This window comes from Anser anser, assembly GCF_964211835.1.
Source record: "Anser anser genome assembly, contig: HAP1_SCAFFOLD_131, whole genome shotgun sequence".
NCBI lineage: Eukaryota > Metazoa > Chordata > Aves > Anseriformes > Anatidae > Anser > Anser anser.
The window spans coordinates 164,451-181,038 of NW_028153758.1; the positions used below are offsets into that span (position 1 = coordinate 164,451).

General features: G+C 36.6%; 1 pseudogene across 1 annotated transcript in view; it reads right to left on the minus strand.

Moving 5' to 3' along the window:
* Positions 1 to 16,588, minus strand: part of LOC310891537 (adhesion G-protein coupled receptor V1-like) — a 75,817-nt pseudogene that overhangs the window by 48,218 nt on the left and 11,011 nt on the right. The window contains exons 7-15 of the transcript in view: positions 16,284 to 16,460; positions 15,580 to 15,803; positions 8,316 to 8,348; positions 6,440 to 6,566; positions 6,166 to 6,351; positions 4,136 to 4,316; positions 3,358 to 3,521; positions 2,597 to 2,720; positions 1,940 to 2,206 (exon numbers count right to left, since the gene is read on the minus strand). The product of the transcript in view is annotated as an adhesion G-protein coupled receptor V1-like (transcript). The remainder of the gene's footprint in view (positions 1 to 1,939; positions 2,207 to 2,596; positions 2,721 to 3,357; positions 3,522 to 4,135; positions 4,317 to 6,165; positions 6,352 to 6,439; positions 6,567 to 8,315; positions 8,349 to 15,579; positions 15,804 to 16,283; positions 16,461 to 16,588) is intronic.

Below are 16,588 nucleotides of genomic sequence, written 5' to 3' on the forward strand. Positions count from 1 at the left end.
GTACAGGTAAATATTAAGGGATGTTAATTCTAACTCCATTGCATTGTCCATAGATGAACATAATGTGTCCACACCCACCCCATTTTTTGTCTTCTTTGAAAGTGTCCGACTAAATTTTGTTCCACGTTAAACAATGTGCTTATTCCTCTCACTTCATATACCTCTATTTGTATTTTCTCTCAGGAACAACAGTCCCCAAAAAAATTTCAGAACAGTCAAGGCCACTGTATGTAACCAATCATAGAAAGAAAACCAACTTTTGCTTTCAGGAATATGTATAGAAATATTCTTTATTCTTAGTGATTCTAGAATGGCTGTAAAACTATATGATGCTCATTTTAGAGGAAAAAGGAGGCTATGGATACCCATTCCCCATGTGCTAGGAGAAAAGCCATGATATGTTCCCAATGGGGTAGTATTGGGAGCTACCAGTAGATCCTGAAGAAAGTTATTAAAGTAGAAAGAGACAACAAAAGAGAAAACTTATGAAGGAAGAAGAATGGTTTTGTCTAATCCTTTCCCTAGTCTGATATTTTATAAGAGACCTGGGTACTACAGTGAATACCAGCCGACCTTGGGAAATAGCTTAGCTGCCTTATACTCAAATTACTGCTTTCCCTGTCAACCTCTGGCTGCCTGCTACCAATGTTCAGGGAAGGATTCAACTCAAGATCAATGCTGCCTTGTGAGAAACTCACAGGCCAGCCGCAGGGTGTCCACTGTAGCATGACCTCAATCACTTCAGTCTTATCGACTGCTAAAGACTAAGACCATCAGAGACTGTAATGAGAACTAAGATGCTTAGCGTGCTTACAGATGAAGAAATCTAATTTTAGGTTTCCTAATCTTGAATTGAATACCTGGTAGGTATTTTACTTTGAGAACGTGTCACACAATCTGAAGGTATAGTCTGATGGTTAATTGCCATCATCTTTCTTTGCTTTATTAAATTACAGCCCCTCAGGTTTCAATGGCTGATTCAATACAGCTTTGCTTTGCATTGCAAAGATTTGCAGCAGATTCAGAGCCTGTTATTACCTCTCAACTAGAGAACAGTAAAAAATGAAGGGCAGTAAATTAAAATTTGATAACACAATTGCAAATGACTCTCCCACAACACCATGAGTTTTGTTGGAGCTAGGTGTGGGGAGGGTCTTTATTAAATACTTAGGGCTCTGGAAAAATTATGAATTTCTTATACTTCACTTTTATTTTCTCATGTATATTACATAACAGTGATAATTTATTCTAAAAGATATGTATTTCAAAAACGTGAGGAATGGGCTGAATAATTTTGGTCATTCCTTTTTAAGTGTAAACTTTGAAAAATAAATAAATAAACAAAAATACGTTATTTCTAAGGTAATAAATCCTTTCTTTAGAGGTGGTCCCCTGGGTAAATTGTGACATATATTTTTCTGCAAATTAAGCCTTTTAAAACTATAGTCTCAGAGTGAAAAAAATGTATGCATACTTTTCGCTACTAATAAAATAGAGCAATTACATACCCTTCCTCCAAAATATGGCAGTTCTGTTTGTTTTTACAAAAATCATGTAGTTTTGTAATACACTCTGGAGCATGAAAAAAATAACTAAAAGAATACCTCTTTTCCTAAGACTGTTGGGTACTAAATTTTGTTTTTTTTTTTTTTGCTTTGTGTTTTTGTATTGAAGTCCATCTAATTTGGAGCATTTATATTTGAAAAGGGACTTTCACTCCAGTTGTTTTTGCAGGCAAAGTATCAACTCTATCATTTGATTTTTGTTTCCAATAAAATAATTAAGGATGAAAATTCAAACACAGTATGCATTTATTGTATAAAAATCTTGAAGCAAACATTATTCGTATAATTCTTGGCATTTAAATATTGCTTTATGATAAGACCAAGATACTAAGAAATTGCCAGCAAAAAAAAAAAAAAAAAAAAGGAAGACTTACCTGTAGAATTGAAAAGGATAATATAAAATGTTTCATCAGTTTCAGGGGTATCATCATCGTTGATATACACAGATAAATTCTGCTCCCTTTCTCCAACATCAAACAAAATGACACTGTTCTTTCCACTGGGAACAAAGTCTCCCTCTTCAGCTGTTGCATCTCCATTAACAGTAATATACTGGACAACAACAGCGACATCAGCAGATCCATTCCTTAGGACTGTAAAGTTTGCAACACTTCCTTCTTGAACACTCACTGTCACAGGTTCTGAAAATACAAAAGCAACAAATCTGTCTGAGTTCAAGCCTGAGTTGCTTGCATTTGCTCTGTTTTCTTAATTCTCTCTAGTAGGATCTTCCTCTTCAATGAAACAATAAGATGTATGTGATAAAGGCAGGAAATAATTCAGGTACGAGAGAATATTTTGTACCTTGCCTCCTAACTGATCTCAACATCAACAAAGAGAAAAATGACACACACAAAAAAATGGGAAGGTTCTGAAGGAAACAAATATAAATTAAATACAAAAAAAAAAAAAGTTTGGGGAGCTTTTCCACTTGCTCTTTTGGGATTACGATTTCGCAATGATCTGGTTTGTGAAAAAAGTCCGTTTTAGGTAGTGTATGTATTCCACATTTATAAACAATAATATCTAACCTGCAAAATAAATGGGATCATCATTCTTTGTTATTTGTAAAATTGCAGTGGTTACATTGCCCAGCCTGGCTCCACCGGTAGCATTGAATAAACTGATGGTGAATACTTCCTCCTCTTCAGGCACCTGAAAGTATTAAGACATTAATTTCTAGCATACAAAACACTGAAGAATTTAAAATGAAAAGTTAGGGGGATTAATAAGCCAGAGATTTTTGAGTGTTGTTTTTATTTGTCAGTCCTTATGTGTCTCAAGAGGGATGATAATTCATACAGTTATACAGAAATTATCATCCATCTACAGTTTTTGTAAGTAAGTCCCTTCCTCTTTATCTTGCACAGATGACCCAAAAGTTACCTTCCAGTTTTATGTTTCTGATACATGTAGTTTTTTTTACAGCTTTATTTATTTATCATTAGGTGTAATCTTTCTTATATTACTTCAAATTTATCAGCATATAGGATTAGGATTGAAATTAGGATTCCAGTTATCAAGATACGAGTTTCAGTCAAACTTTCCTATAACTTTACCACAGTACAATTACTCTCAGCTTCTACCTTTTTTGTTTAGAGGTATGCACAGCTTCTGAAATTTCTCTATGATTTGCAGACATTATCTCAGTTCTACCCAAGTATTTTGATATTTCCTACAAGTTATTAGGCTCTTGAGAAACACACATTCCTTTTTTCTCCTTATACTCTAATGTTTTAGTACTTACTCTTTGTCCCATATTCTCACCCCAAAACACTGTAAAAGTGTTTACCTCATCTGGCAGTGAGTAAATGGTGATATTTTTTGAAAACTCCAGATTATCAAATAAAATAGTCCCTTGCTCTGGATAGACGTCATTGGTACATGCTGGATCAACAACCCAAGACACACTAACATTTCCATAGTTTCCTTGATTTCTTACAACTCTGTAAACAGCTAAAAAACATAAACAGAGTCAGTGTGCATATTCAGAGCAACAGAAATCAAAAAGGAACATCTGAAACATCTGAAACTGAGAAAAAGGAAATACAATAATAACCAATTTCACTTCTTATGAAACCAGTAACATGTTGGAGTGCTACAGAAAAGGACACACAAAGACAGATTACTAAAGCAGTGCAAACTGCTTTAATTTCACATGTTAATTCTTGCCTGTAAAAGTAATTGATAACTGAATAGATCAATTAAAATCACCCATAGGAAGATTTAACTCTATGTTTCTCTTATATAACACCCCATTCTTCATTCTCCACAAACAGAGCTACTACCTCCACGTTGCACTTTGCACATACATCAGTACTCCATCCCTCCTGTCTGGAAAATTCTCTAGCAATCCTTTTTACTCAGTTAATCCCTCTGTTTTTCCACACCCATACTTCTCCACTTCACTCTCCGCTGCTCATCTTGCTTGGCATTGTACCAATCTGTAAAGTCCTGAGTGGAGATTTTAGTAAGAAGTCTCCTAGACTTCTGTTATCCTAGAACAGGGAAAATAAGACTTGCAGAAGCAGACAGCAGATAAAGAAGTAACTCTAATAAAAAGGAATTACCGGTATGGATGACTTCTCCTTTGCTTTCACTTATTGTTACTGTTAGTTCGTAAGGTAGAAACTGAATGATACCATGCGGATCATCATTCTTCAAAATGGTTATATTGACCATTGTGGCATTCCCCAACTTGCCTGGCATTTCACTGTAGCCACTAAGTACCACAGAATATAGCTCATCCAGCTAGAAGAGGGAAACTCAGTCAGAACAAAAATACATATTCAACATCCACATCAAAAACAAAATGGTCTATAGTCCACAGTCCCCCATCAGGCAGAAAGGGATACAAACTTAAAATGAAATCACACACATTCTACATGCAATAAACGTTTGTATAATGCTATCAAATAAAGGAAATTGTTAGAACTTTCTATCTCTAAAAGCATCAGTTTCTCCAAGAGTCTATTATTATTATAAGCAAGGACTTATTTTGTGTACTTAATTTAGAATCGCATAATTTCACAAGTAATGTTTGTAACACACTCTGAAATGTAAATTTTCTTTCCTCCAAGACTTCTTAAGATTCCTGGCTTTGTAACAGGTAAAGCAAAGATTTTTAAACCATGGACAGCATGCTAATTTAGAAAGAATTGATCAACTGGCTTTATTAATCTAATGGGACATGGTACTTTCAAAAAAGTATCAGAGAACATTAGAAAAAAATATTGCATTTATCTATCTAGAAAACAGCATTACTCTACACTGGGGAGAACTCAGTGAAACTGGCTGGTGGTTAGCAGTAAAGAAACACACATGAACTGGTTCTTCACATACAATTCAATTAAACAATGGTGTTCAGTACTACAGAATGTCATGGATGCTAAAACCTTACCTGCGTTCAAAGCGTAACTGCTTCAATTAACAGAAAGAAAATCTGAAGGCACCCAAAGATACCATCCATTACTCCAGACATCCTTGGACTGCCCACCATTGGAGGCTGGGATGGCATTCTGGAGGAAAGTGATTATATATGTCCTGCTCATGTATGTGGCTTTTGGCCACTCTTGGAGATAGAAGAGTATAAAAGGACCTCCTTATTTTTTAGTCCTGACACTACAATTCGTATGTTTTTGCCTGAGCGTTTCAGCAGGATGACTTACCTAGTCTAATAATACTGCTGTAAGCAGGGAAATACTTTTATCTCAGCCTGCTGATGAACTAGTAAAAACTGGGAATGGAACTATTAAATAACCCGCTGTTTTAGTGCCTAAGTTTTACTAGATTAACTTATGTTCCTGGCTTCTGTAGTGGAGTTCAGACTTCTTATGTCTCCTTTCTTTGGAGTATGTAGGGAAAAGAAACCTGAATTTCTACAGCAGCCTATGCAATTGAAGTTGGAGTTGCTGTGATCCCCTGATTTCCTCATCATATGGTCCTCCATCCCTCCTTCAATCCATGACTGATGACCACCTGGCCCTACAAAAAGATTATTAACCTTCCTAAAACCTTTATGTTTTGTAAAGCTGGCTTTCTGACATCTTACTCCTAGATCAGCTCATTAGCAGGATCAGACAAACACAACTAACTGCTTATGCAAAATACAGCATAGGAATGTGCATGTAAAGGCAGCAAAAAATGCTGAATCACAGCAGCTAAAATTTATGTTAACATAAATGTGGTAAAATCAAACCCTTGCAAACTTCCTGATGGAATCCAGGATGGCTGATGCACAGGAAAGGGAACAAGCTACAGAAAAGCAGAAAGCAAAGAGAAAAGCAACAGACACATGCCTCAAATTGTGCAGATTTCTGGGATTACAAAACAATAGAGATATCAGAGAAATGAATATTCAGGCAAGACTGACAAGACCTGATTTGTATTGATATAAAGTGCTTTCATATGGTGCTTGACTATCTTATAGGCCTTTCAGTCACTCCTCCTCTATCTATTTCTCACACTTAAGAAAAAGAAAGCCTTCAAATGTTACAGAAAAATTGCTGGTATTTACAGGTGAAACCATCTATATTTTAGTAAGTGACAAACAAATATGTATGTGAATGCAATTTAAAGAGAGAAAAATATTAATTCTTACCTCTGGAATCCCATCCATCCTTGTCAGTAGAGTAATTATGATCTCTCTTTCACCAGGCTTAAACTCCAGAATTCCTGTGCTTCCATAAAACTCATTATTATCTCTTGGTTCTACAGTGTAGCGCAGAAACTGTCTGATGAGGCTTCCTCTAGTGCGAACAATCTGCAGCTCAACAGACTCCCCTTCCTGCAAAAAAATAAAATTAATCTTTTTCTAGCACTCTGTTAGAACTAAGTCGTCTGTAATGTTTAAGTGACGTTACTCGGATAGCTACCTTGATGCTGTAGGGACCTCTGGAAGAGGAAGAAAATTCGAACACTCCTCCAGGATCATCGTTTTCCAAAATTGTAATTTCACAAGTAGTAAACCCGTATTTCAGTATCTGATTTTCCACACTGACCCTGAGAAAGGAAGGTAAGAGGTTTTTTTCAAGTTGCAACTCTGTTTAGCAAATCCATACAGAGGAGATCAGGATATTGACAAATTTTATGAATAAATTATGAAAGCCAACAGTTACCTACAAGGATTAAAACAAGTTAAGAATGATACAACATCAGAATGTTTTATCCATTCGTAAAAAATGAATAAATAAATAAATAAAATAAATAATTGCCTCTGAAGTAACTTTTTGTTTGTTTGTTTCTGATTAGCTTTTTATAGCTAGTAACTCTGTTGTTTGTTTGTCTGTTTTTGATAACACATGCACACAACACACAGGAAAAGAAACAGAATAGTGCCAGGAAAAAAAAAAAAAAAAGTTAGTTAAATTCAGAACTACTTTGTACTTGGATCAAGGTATAAAGGAAATTCCAAAATCACCTATGCTGAGATTACACTGAAAAGCATAAATTTCCATTATTGCTTTGTTTGTCAAAGTTTACTACTGACATAAAGAGGCAGAAATTTGACCCTCGATACCATGGATTTCATCCTCAGCTCTGTGTTAGCCTGCCTTCTGTAGATGTGGAGACTACCTGTAGGATCCCTGTCTGACTCTACAAAATGTTGGACCTGCTCTCAGTAGCTCAGACTCATTCCCCTTTCTCATTACTCCTTTAAAGCACATGCTGAATGGTGCAAGAATGAAGTACGTTGACCAAATACGCATACTTCAGATTCCTCTCAGTAAAGGATTTCTCTCTCTGGGCTTCTCCTACACCCATCTTGATCGTACTCTGTGACAGGAATGGGCAGTATCTGATAACAGTAATGAACCTTGCATATTACTTGCTTGCCTTTCCTCAGAAGCAGTAATTTTCATCATTTTAAATTTCTTATATTAAAAATTCCAGAGAAGCACTATTGCAGGATGCATCAAGAATACACCTTCAGATTGATGGTCTGCATATGATTTATTACATGTAGTTTTAGGTACTTAGATTCCTTTGCATCTTTCACGTTTCCTGTCAGTATTGTATTTTTCAATGAAATCGTGGTCCTGCATACTGTACATATTTTTGTGCTTTCACTGTGCTACAACCTAGACTTTATCAAACACTATTTCATGAAGAAATGTGATCTATTATATCCAGTTTTTGAAATCAGGCCCAGAACTGTGTCCAGAAGCACGTTTTAAGTAACTGGAACCTACACACACAAAAACAACTTAGCATTGTTGTAGCACAGTCTACAGGACAGGGTACAGGATGCAAAATAGGTAATACCTATTTAATAGAGTAACGTGCTCATGTTTGTTACATGTTTAAAAAAAAAAAAAGTCGGTAGAAAAAATAACCTGTGTTATATAAATTATATGCATGTTAGTCTAAATCAAGATAACTTTCCTTGTCTTTGACTAGAGAAAATTACTCTGTAACTCTAATCAGTTCAGCCATTTAGTTGGGGCAAACTGTATTTGTAGCAGTTTAAAACAATTAATTCATTATTCCATGAAACACTCAAATATCAAACACTGAGCCATGCATTCATAACTTTCATCATTCACAGATCCTACATAAAGAAATGCCTTCAAGCAAGAACCCCATGCCATCAAACGAAACACCAAAGGGGAAGCATGCGTTGTCTGAAGAGATGCAGAGACGTGATTCTTGGGGGGGAAAGAAATGATAAAGACAGTTTCTGTCCAAACCAACCACTTCTGAAACAAAGCATTGATTCACTGAGGACAGAAAACAGTTCACCGCACTTACCCAAAGAACACGACAAACCTTTCTGTCTCTACCCTGTCAACACAGAGGAAAAAAAAAAAAAAAAAAAGAGGATGTAGAAAGTAATGAAAGTGCCACTTACTAAAATTTCAATACTACCCATCTTATAAAAGAACAAAAAACTAACAAAAGGGACAAAAAAAAAAAAAAGAAAAAGAAAAAAAAGAAGGCTTTCTTTTTACTTTCCAAAAGTTTATAATGTTCTTTTTATGGGAACCCTGCTTGCTTGGCATTTTCCTGTTGACAAAGGCCAGCAAGTGGGCAGTTCCCACTTAGGAGGAGTGACCCCATGACCAATTCAGCATGTCAAGAGCCACTCAAGGTGTTCCCTACCAAGCCCTCCTCAAAGAGCTTGATTACTGACTGCGTGATCACAACTGCAGCAGCCATCCACGATTATAACCCTTTATTAGGGAAATACATCTACGTGCCTCTGTGATATGGTGTTTCATCAGTCTGACAAAGTAATGATAAAAACAGATAAGCACAGAAAGAGTACTGATGGGTACACAAGGAAAAGTAATTAGGCACAAAATCACAGCAAACCTCATTTACAACAATTTTTTAGTTAATCAGATTACCAAAGTAGTATATATACATGTATAACATAAATACAAATATAAGAAAGAGAAGCAGAAGGAGAAAAAGGGGAAAAAGAGGGGACAAGGAAATAAAGGGACAAAAAAAAAAAAAGAAAAAGGGGAAAGGAAAAGGTATTTGCTAATCAAAAGGTTAAAAAATTAAATCAAGTTTCAACCAAGCATTTATAACAAAACTGCCACATGAAGTCAGTCAAAAGGGCAGCATTATTCTGCAATAGTAATCATGTATTTTGGCTTTCTTAATCAAAAATACATTAAATACAAAAACTGTATCGTCTATCAAAGCACCAAAAACAGATTAAAACAGTGTTTGTAAGGTGATAATTGGGCTCCACTAATCTCAAAAATAATTTAAATTTGGAATTCAATACAGACAAGAGTTCACTCTAAATTCTGAGAAGTAAATACATTCACAGACGTTCTTTCGAATAGGAAGTCTGAATTAATTGAAATTTGTTATTGATATTCACTGAAGCTAGGTATATATTGAGACATTCTCCCTTCCCTCAGAAACATGCAAAAGCATTCAAAAAACAGCAAAATATTAACACAATGAAAAGATCAAGGAGAAGATTCCAGAGTTGGTAATGCTAAAATTTAATTATATCGCTAAGCTGTTAGTAAAATAATTTACAACAGAAAATAAAAATGAATCACTATATCAAGTGAGCTTTTGATATGTATTAAACCTAGACAGCTTTCAGGTCAGGAAGCAACCAGTAAAATTCAGTCCATCAACTGGTAAAAAAGAACATTGTTCAGGTGGTTTCTCCATACAAACCCCATCTTGAACACCTGGATCCTTTTATTTATTTACTTATTTGTTTGTTTGTTTGTTTATTTATTTATTATCTGGTCATTTTTTTTCTCTGGCTGATATCATGAGTGGTCAGACCGCTATCACTGCCCTGGCACAGTAATGTTAGTTACTTCTCCAAAAAGTCATAAAACATCCTATGCAGAAACTTAATAGAAGCAGCTAGGTTTAGGTTTCCAGCTCCAAGATGCTGTTAAGCAAACAATGAATGAACGAAGCTGTGGCTGCCCCATCCCTGGAGGTATTCAAGACCAGGTTGGATGAGGCTGTGGCCAACCTGATCTAGTAGGTGCCATCCCTGCCCATGGCAGAGGGGTTGGAAGTGGATGATCTTTAAGGTCCCTTCCAACCTGAGCCATTCTGTGATTCGAAGAATGGTGCACTCAGTAGTATTCTTTATATCTATACTCTAAGGCATATACATGTAACTTTTCATAACATAGAATGCATATCCCTAAGAAGAAATTTTTAAAAAATAGTATTGAAAAAAAAAAGAAGAATTAAGAGAACAAAGATAAATTAGGAAAGTACATTTTAAATTTAAATCCAAAATGTTTGTTGTAAAGTATTCTCACAGGTTTACTTTTTTCTAGGAATAATAAAAAAAAAAAAATCCCAATTCTATTGTTTTGAACAATTACATTGTAATGCAATTATCATACTCACATCCTGCAAACTTTTATCCTTTTAATCCAAATGCTTGCTTTTCGGTTCAGTGTACTCTTCATGTGCTAAACCTAAGTCCATACAGGGCTAAACCAGGCAAGGTGAAGCGTTCAGCAAATAGCTGCATAATACTTCCAGCAGCCAGCTCAGATCGACCCGGAGGAGCTACGGGGCTGGACACAGGGTCCGTGCCACCAGAGAGCTGCCAGGACACCAGCCCCATCCCCTGCCACGTGCACTTCCAACCTCGAAGAACAGAGGGGCGTTCATATACCACCCTTACACCACGGAGGAGATGCTCCCAGACTGCCTGACACTACACGGGTCCAGTTCAGTCCCGTTTCACTCCTCGTGGTATGTGAAACCAGCTCTTTAGGTGTTCCTCTGACAGCAGTATGGAAACAGGACAAAGAGGGCTATTCAGAAGCAGCAATAAAAGTTAAAACAGCTGCTTTGACATGGTGGCTTAACCGTGGCCAGCAGCTCCTCCAGCTAGTGAAAAGAACTCTTGACCAGGAATAAGGTGATACCAATCACTGGGAAAGCCACTTCCCTGTTTTTATCCTCAGCTTATTTTTTCCTGTAAAATGGCTATGTATGGACATGAAGTTTCATATCGTCACAGACAGTAAACCCTGGCAATGCTTATGATGCTGCCAAAAGAAATACAACCTCAAAGTGTGTAAAGCATTTCTTATACAACAAGACTAATGTGAAATGACTGATCATTAGGGAAATTCTTTCAGTAAAAAAAATCATAATTATTATGTAGCAAGAACTACAGATGAATTAGGACAACTGACAGGAGCTTCAAAATGTTTCTTACACTTTTTTAAACATGCAGTACAAGAAAATAGGAGAAATTAGAGTTTTGACTAAGTTTAAGGTACCATGAGAATTTCAATGTTAAGAACTAACTAGAACCACAAAATAATTAAATAAATAAATGAAAAATAGCTTTGAAGTTAATAACTTTTGACAAAATCTGGAATTTCTGCAGAACCTGAGTGTTCTGAAAGACACATGAGAAACTTAATTTCCACTGTGAATCTACATGGCTGTCATTATTAAACCACACTTCTCTAAAAGACTTTCTTTTCTATCAGGGTATCTCAAAAAGGGGGAAGTGAAATTGCTTGTGGAACATTACTCAATTTGCTTGCATTCAGTGTTCACCCCCTCTTCAATTTTTTCAGGATTATCTACTGATTTAATTAGAGGCAGGCTCTAGCTCTAAAGAACTGCATTAAAGTAGGATTTGCCACATTAGACTTTCCATAGTGCCTCTCATCAGAGGAAACACCTTCTCTCCAGGTTTAATCCATCATTTATTTGATTTTTGAGGCTATTTTAATTTTTCTGAGTCATAGCAGGAGAGATATGTTGTTATTTTGAGAAGTAATGAAAACAAGCAGTAGGTGTCCAGCGCACTCATTTCAACATTCTACTATTTTCAAATGACTTTTTCCCCGTTAAAACGCAGTCTGATCAAACCCTTGAGGCATCCCTGGAGGTTTTCAAGGCCAGGTTGGACTAGGCTGTGGGCCGACCTGATCTAATGGGTGGCATCCCTGCCCATGGCACTGGGGTTGGAAACTGATGATCTTTAAGGTCCCTTCCGACCCAAGCTATTCTGTGATTCTATGAAAATTTACATAAGTAAGATAGATATGGTTTTGAAACAGACACTAACCAAAGGGAATTACCAAGTAAGGAGAAAATCCTAGCTCCATTAAGCAGTATGGCAGTGAGTAACCCACAACACATAAACCCTTAAGCCCTGTCCATCAACACTACACAGTGATTTAAATGGCCCTCCTATGCTTTTCTAACTTTTTGACATGTAGCAACCTCTAAAACCCAAAAATGTTTAAAAACTGCCAGATATTTCACAGTGAAATAGTCAAGTCTGTATTTTACATTTGTAATTTTCAAAAAATTACTTCATAACTCATAGGTCTAATCATTTTCCACATAAACTGATGACAGAATGTCAGCCTATGGAAATCTGTATCCCATCACAGAAATCACTAGAACAATAAAAATCTTCAAATAACGTTGCTTCAGTTTATTATATATAGTAAATGAGATTTATGTCGTAACATATGCATATGGATCTGTTCTGGCATCCTAACTTCCATGAGTTAAGACTCAAAAAATGCTGGAGCATAAGGACTGCCTAAACAGTTGTCTGTTTGTTGATTATCACTTCCACAAAATAAAAGTGATTTATCCCCAGATCCCAAAGTCTCCAAGTTCTCAGTCTCACCACCACTCACTCATGAGCACAAACACAGGCCACGTCCCCAGCCCACATACCCTGCAGGTTCTGGCCCTCTGGTTGTGCCAGGTGCCAAACTGATAGCTGTCTGCACCTTAACTGGGGGGCTGATAACTGCCAGTGAGAGATTACGTTGTGTAGAAGGAAAAAACAGCAATCAGATTTAAAAAAAACTGATTTCTGTTTGTGCTTACCAGGTAAAATGAACAGCCCTAGTATGCATATATGCTCTCACAAAGCACACACACAATTTCCATGGCCTGTTCCACCTACATTCATCAAGAAGACCAAGGTCTTTCCTTTCTCACATAGATTTCACTACAGACATCTGGTTTTATTTATGCTTGGTCTCAATTCAGGCCTATTCAGATAGGGCAGGCATTCAACCTGAATCTGCTCCTAAAAAAAGAAAATATAAAGAAGCTTCAGCAGATACAAGACTCTCTTGCTCCTTCATTACTCATCATTACTCATCTGTGTTCTTTGGAATCATATTTTTCATGTTATACATTTTCCTCCAGTTTGTGGACAAAATTCAGAGCTAGTTTTAATATCTGTGGTCTAAGTATAGAGAGCATAAAGCAAGAAAGGATAACATTGTTTTTAATGGCTTGGAAAAAATATAGTTATGGATGCACTTAAAGCTTATTTAAAATTGAACTGCCTTGACAATACCACTAAGCCGTAAATAATACATCCTTGTTAGAACTAATTATTTTGATTATTTTACCCGTGCTATTAATAATTGCAATACATTGAATGCTTATGAACATATGTCTATGTCTGTAGTTTCATTAAAGTTCTTACATGCTTTCTTTTCTCGCTGACTTATGCTACAATTTACGGAACAGTACAAGCACATCTACAGCACAGTGCATCTTTGTTTTCATGCTCATTCACTACTGCTGTGAGGTGCTGGCTGCCAGCCTCGGAAACTGAAATCTTCTATTTGTCCACAAAATACCAACCAGGCTGAAAGCAATAGCACGGGCGTACACGTAACCCTGCCAGTATCCTTCAACCCTAATTTGAAGAGTCATGTCTAGTACTGAAAGGATGATCTCTGCAGTCATTTCATTCTTGGCTTCTGCTAATTAGTTGAAGTGAGGGATGCTACCAAGGTCTAGAGAAAAGTTCAGATTCTATCTCCTCCTTGCTTACTTCTTTTTCCAGGACAGACCACCTGTTCCTCGGTTCACTCTCTGACCCTGCCAAGTGTGGGAAAGCTGCTTACTGTTGGCACACTTTTCACCATCCACTTCATGATCAACAGAGCCTACGGCTTGCACCATACACAGCAAAAGCAGAACACTGGTTGTATTTGTTCAGCTGCCAGTTCAATCCCTGTTGCAGCCACCATTTTCAAGGTATAGCCTACAGTTGTAACTCAGGATAAATGGCAGAAAACTGTACTTTCACACACGTGAATCAAAAAAGTTACCCTTTCATGCTGCTTACTTCTATCTACTTACTTGTTTACCTCAATACCACTCTGCATTCTTGGCCACCTTACACTCAAAACTTGAACCATCATTTCTAATCCTAGTTTCCCCCTTTGTGCCAGAGACTCTAAAAAAATTCCTTGAGACAAACCAGTTTCTCCCACAGAAAGAAAGCGGAGAACTGCTTGCAATAGTCTCTGTTTTTATTCTGAAAAGGATTGCCTTTTTAATGTAATGAGTAGCCAAGGTAGAATAAAATAACTAGTTCTGAACTACATGCATTAACCAGCCACCTTTTAATCAAGCAAGCCAATCCCGCAAAGGAATAACATCTTCCCTGTGTGCCATAAAGATGTTCGAAAACCATGTTTTCTGAAATGGGATCTTCTAGTGATCAACAACAGCGTGAGGAGCTTCTTGCCTATTGTTTGCTAATGTGGAATCACTGTGGATATCTGTTGTGGATATCTAAGAGCTAGCCTACGCTTCCTGTACAGAATAAAAATACTTCTTCTGCATAAGGTAAGGACTATGTAAGTAGTAGATGTTCAGTGTGGAAGCTGGTGCTGGCAGACCACTGTAGTATGTTTTCAGTAAAAGTGGAAAATGTACCTTAGACAAATAGGAGGTAATACAAGAGCACGTGTGGTGGTATTTCTGTATTTACTTATGTAACTGAGCTGTGGGAAGCAGGACAGACGATATAGCCAAGACACTCTTGTTAGTAACTCAAAGAGGGAAAAGACTCCTGATTATAAACTAATTTAAGTTTTCTGAACAGTGTTCACATGCAGATAATAGTATCACCTGAGGGCCCTTACAGCCTGTTATCCTAAAATCCTCCACTAGATGAGAAGGGAGACCAGAACACTGTGCTTCAGAAACCCCACTGCATTCTCATTAGCAGAAGACTGCAATAATAGTCACACTGGGATATTCTGGGGGCTATGAGCTGACAGAAGTATCTAATTATCAAGGAATATTGAACATGCAGATCAAACAAATAAACTGCAAGTCTAATTCTACAGTGACACCCAAGTTATAAATGTTTTTTCTGACAGAAAAAGTTCTGCATTGCTTTTTAGTTCTCACTTTAGTTTTTCCCATTATCTTACTAAATATTATTTTTCCGAAAAAAAAAAAGTGTTAAAACCAAGAGCTATAAAAAAGATCAAAACTGAAAGAACTTTCTAAATAGCATACAGAATTTTCATGAAAATATAAACAGTTAAGTCATTAGATAATAAATGCAAAATGGTTTCTTACATTGATCTCCAGTCAAAGAACCCATACACAGTCTGAAACAAGGGCCCACTATTTCTTCAGACACATATCAACACAATGCAAGCAATACCATGTAATTAACACTGTGCTAATCTGTTATGCATAAATTGAGTATTGCAGCTGATACATATGAATAGAGAATAGGGTACAATACCTGTCCAAAGTTAATAACACAGTTTCGTTCATTTCAGGTACATCATCAGCTTTAATGGTGATGTTAATTGTGGTATCACTTTGTCCAGATAAGAAAACCACGGAGCCGTTAAAAGGACTTATATCATCCTGTGTTACCGCCTTTTGATTGGGACCAGAGGGTTTCAAACTCCAGAACACAGTTGCTTGACCATCAGTCCCATCTCGATGCAATGCAATGGAAACCTGTGAAACACATTAATTTGTTGTGACTTGCAAAAGTAGATGCAAAACCGATTACTCCCTTGCAAATTACTATTTGAATAAATAATAATAAAAACAAAAGTTTGGCCAGTTCTAATTTGAGAATGGGAAATGATCTATCTTATTCAGGATTTGTCTCAGTCCTACTTTACATGACTATGCTCGCAATTGGTGAGAGAGACTAACTGCAGTATCTTTTGCTCTGTGTGAGCATCAAGGGCTAACTGGTTTTAGATACTTACACAGAAAGCAAAGACCAATCTCAGTTCTCTGGAAATCAGTAACAGATTATTTCAGAGCATTTTTTTTTTTTTTTAAAGAAGAGAATATTTAGGATAAGACAGAACTTACAGGAAGGCTTTTCCTCACATTAATTGTCAAATGCTACACTGAATACAGCAAACTCCACCTTCTCCAAATAAGTTTTCCATAGCAAAAGACAATATAAAAAGGCTTACTTACCAGCGTAGCAGGGGAATCTTCTGGTTCAGAAAGAATAATCGGTAGATTGCTAATAAAGCCTATTTCTCCATTTGCAATATCTGGAGTAATCCTCAAAGAAATATTTCGAATTTCGCCTAATCTAGGACTCACAGATGGGACTAGAGGAATTCTATTCACCAGTTCAACTCCTTCCAGCTGTAGGAAAAAGTAAAAGAAAAGTGAGAAATAAGAAGCCTCAGCACCAAGTCAGAACAGTTCTGACATTTCAGAGTAATTTTCATATAAAGGAAGTATACATCTCCAGAGCAAATTCTTCCTACTGA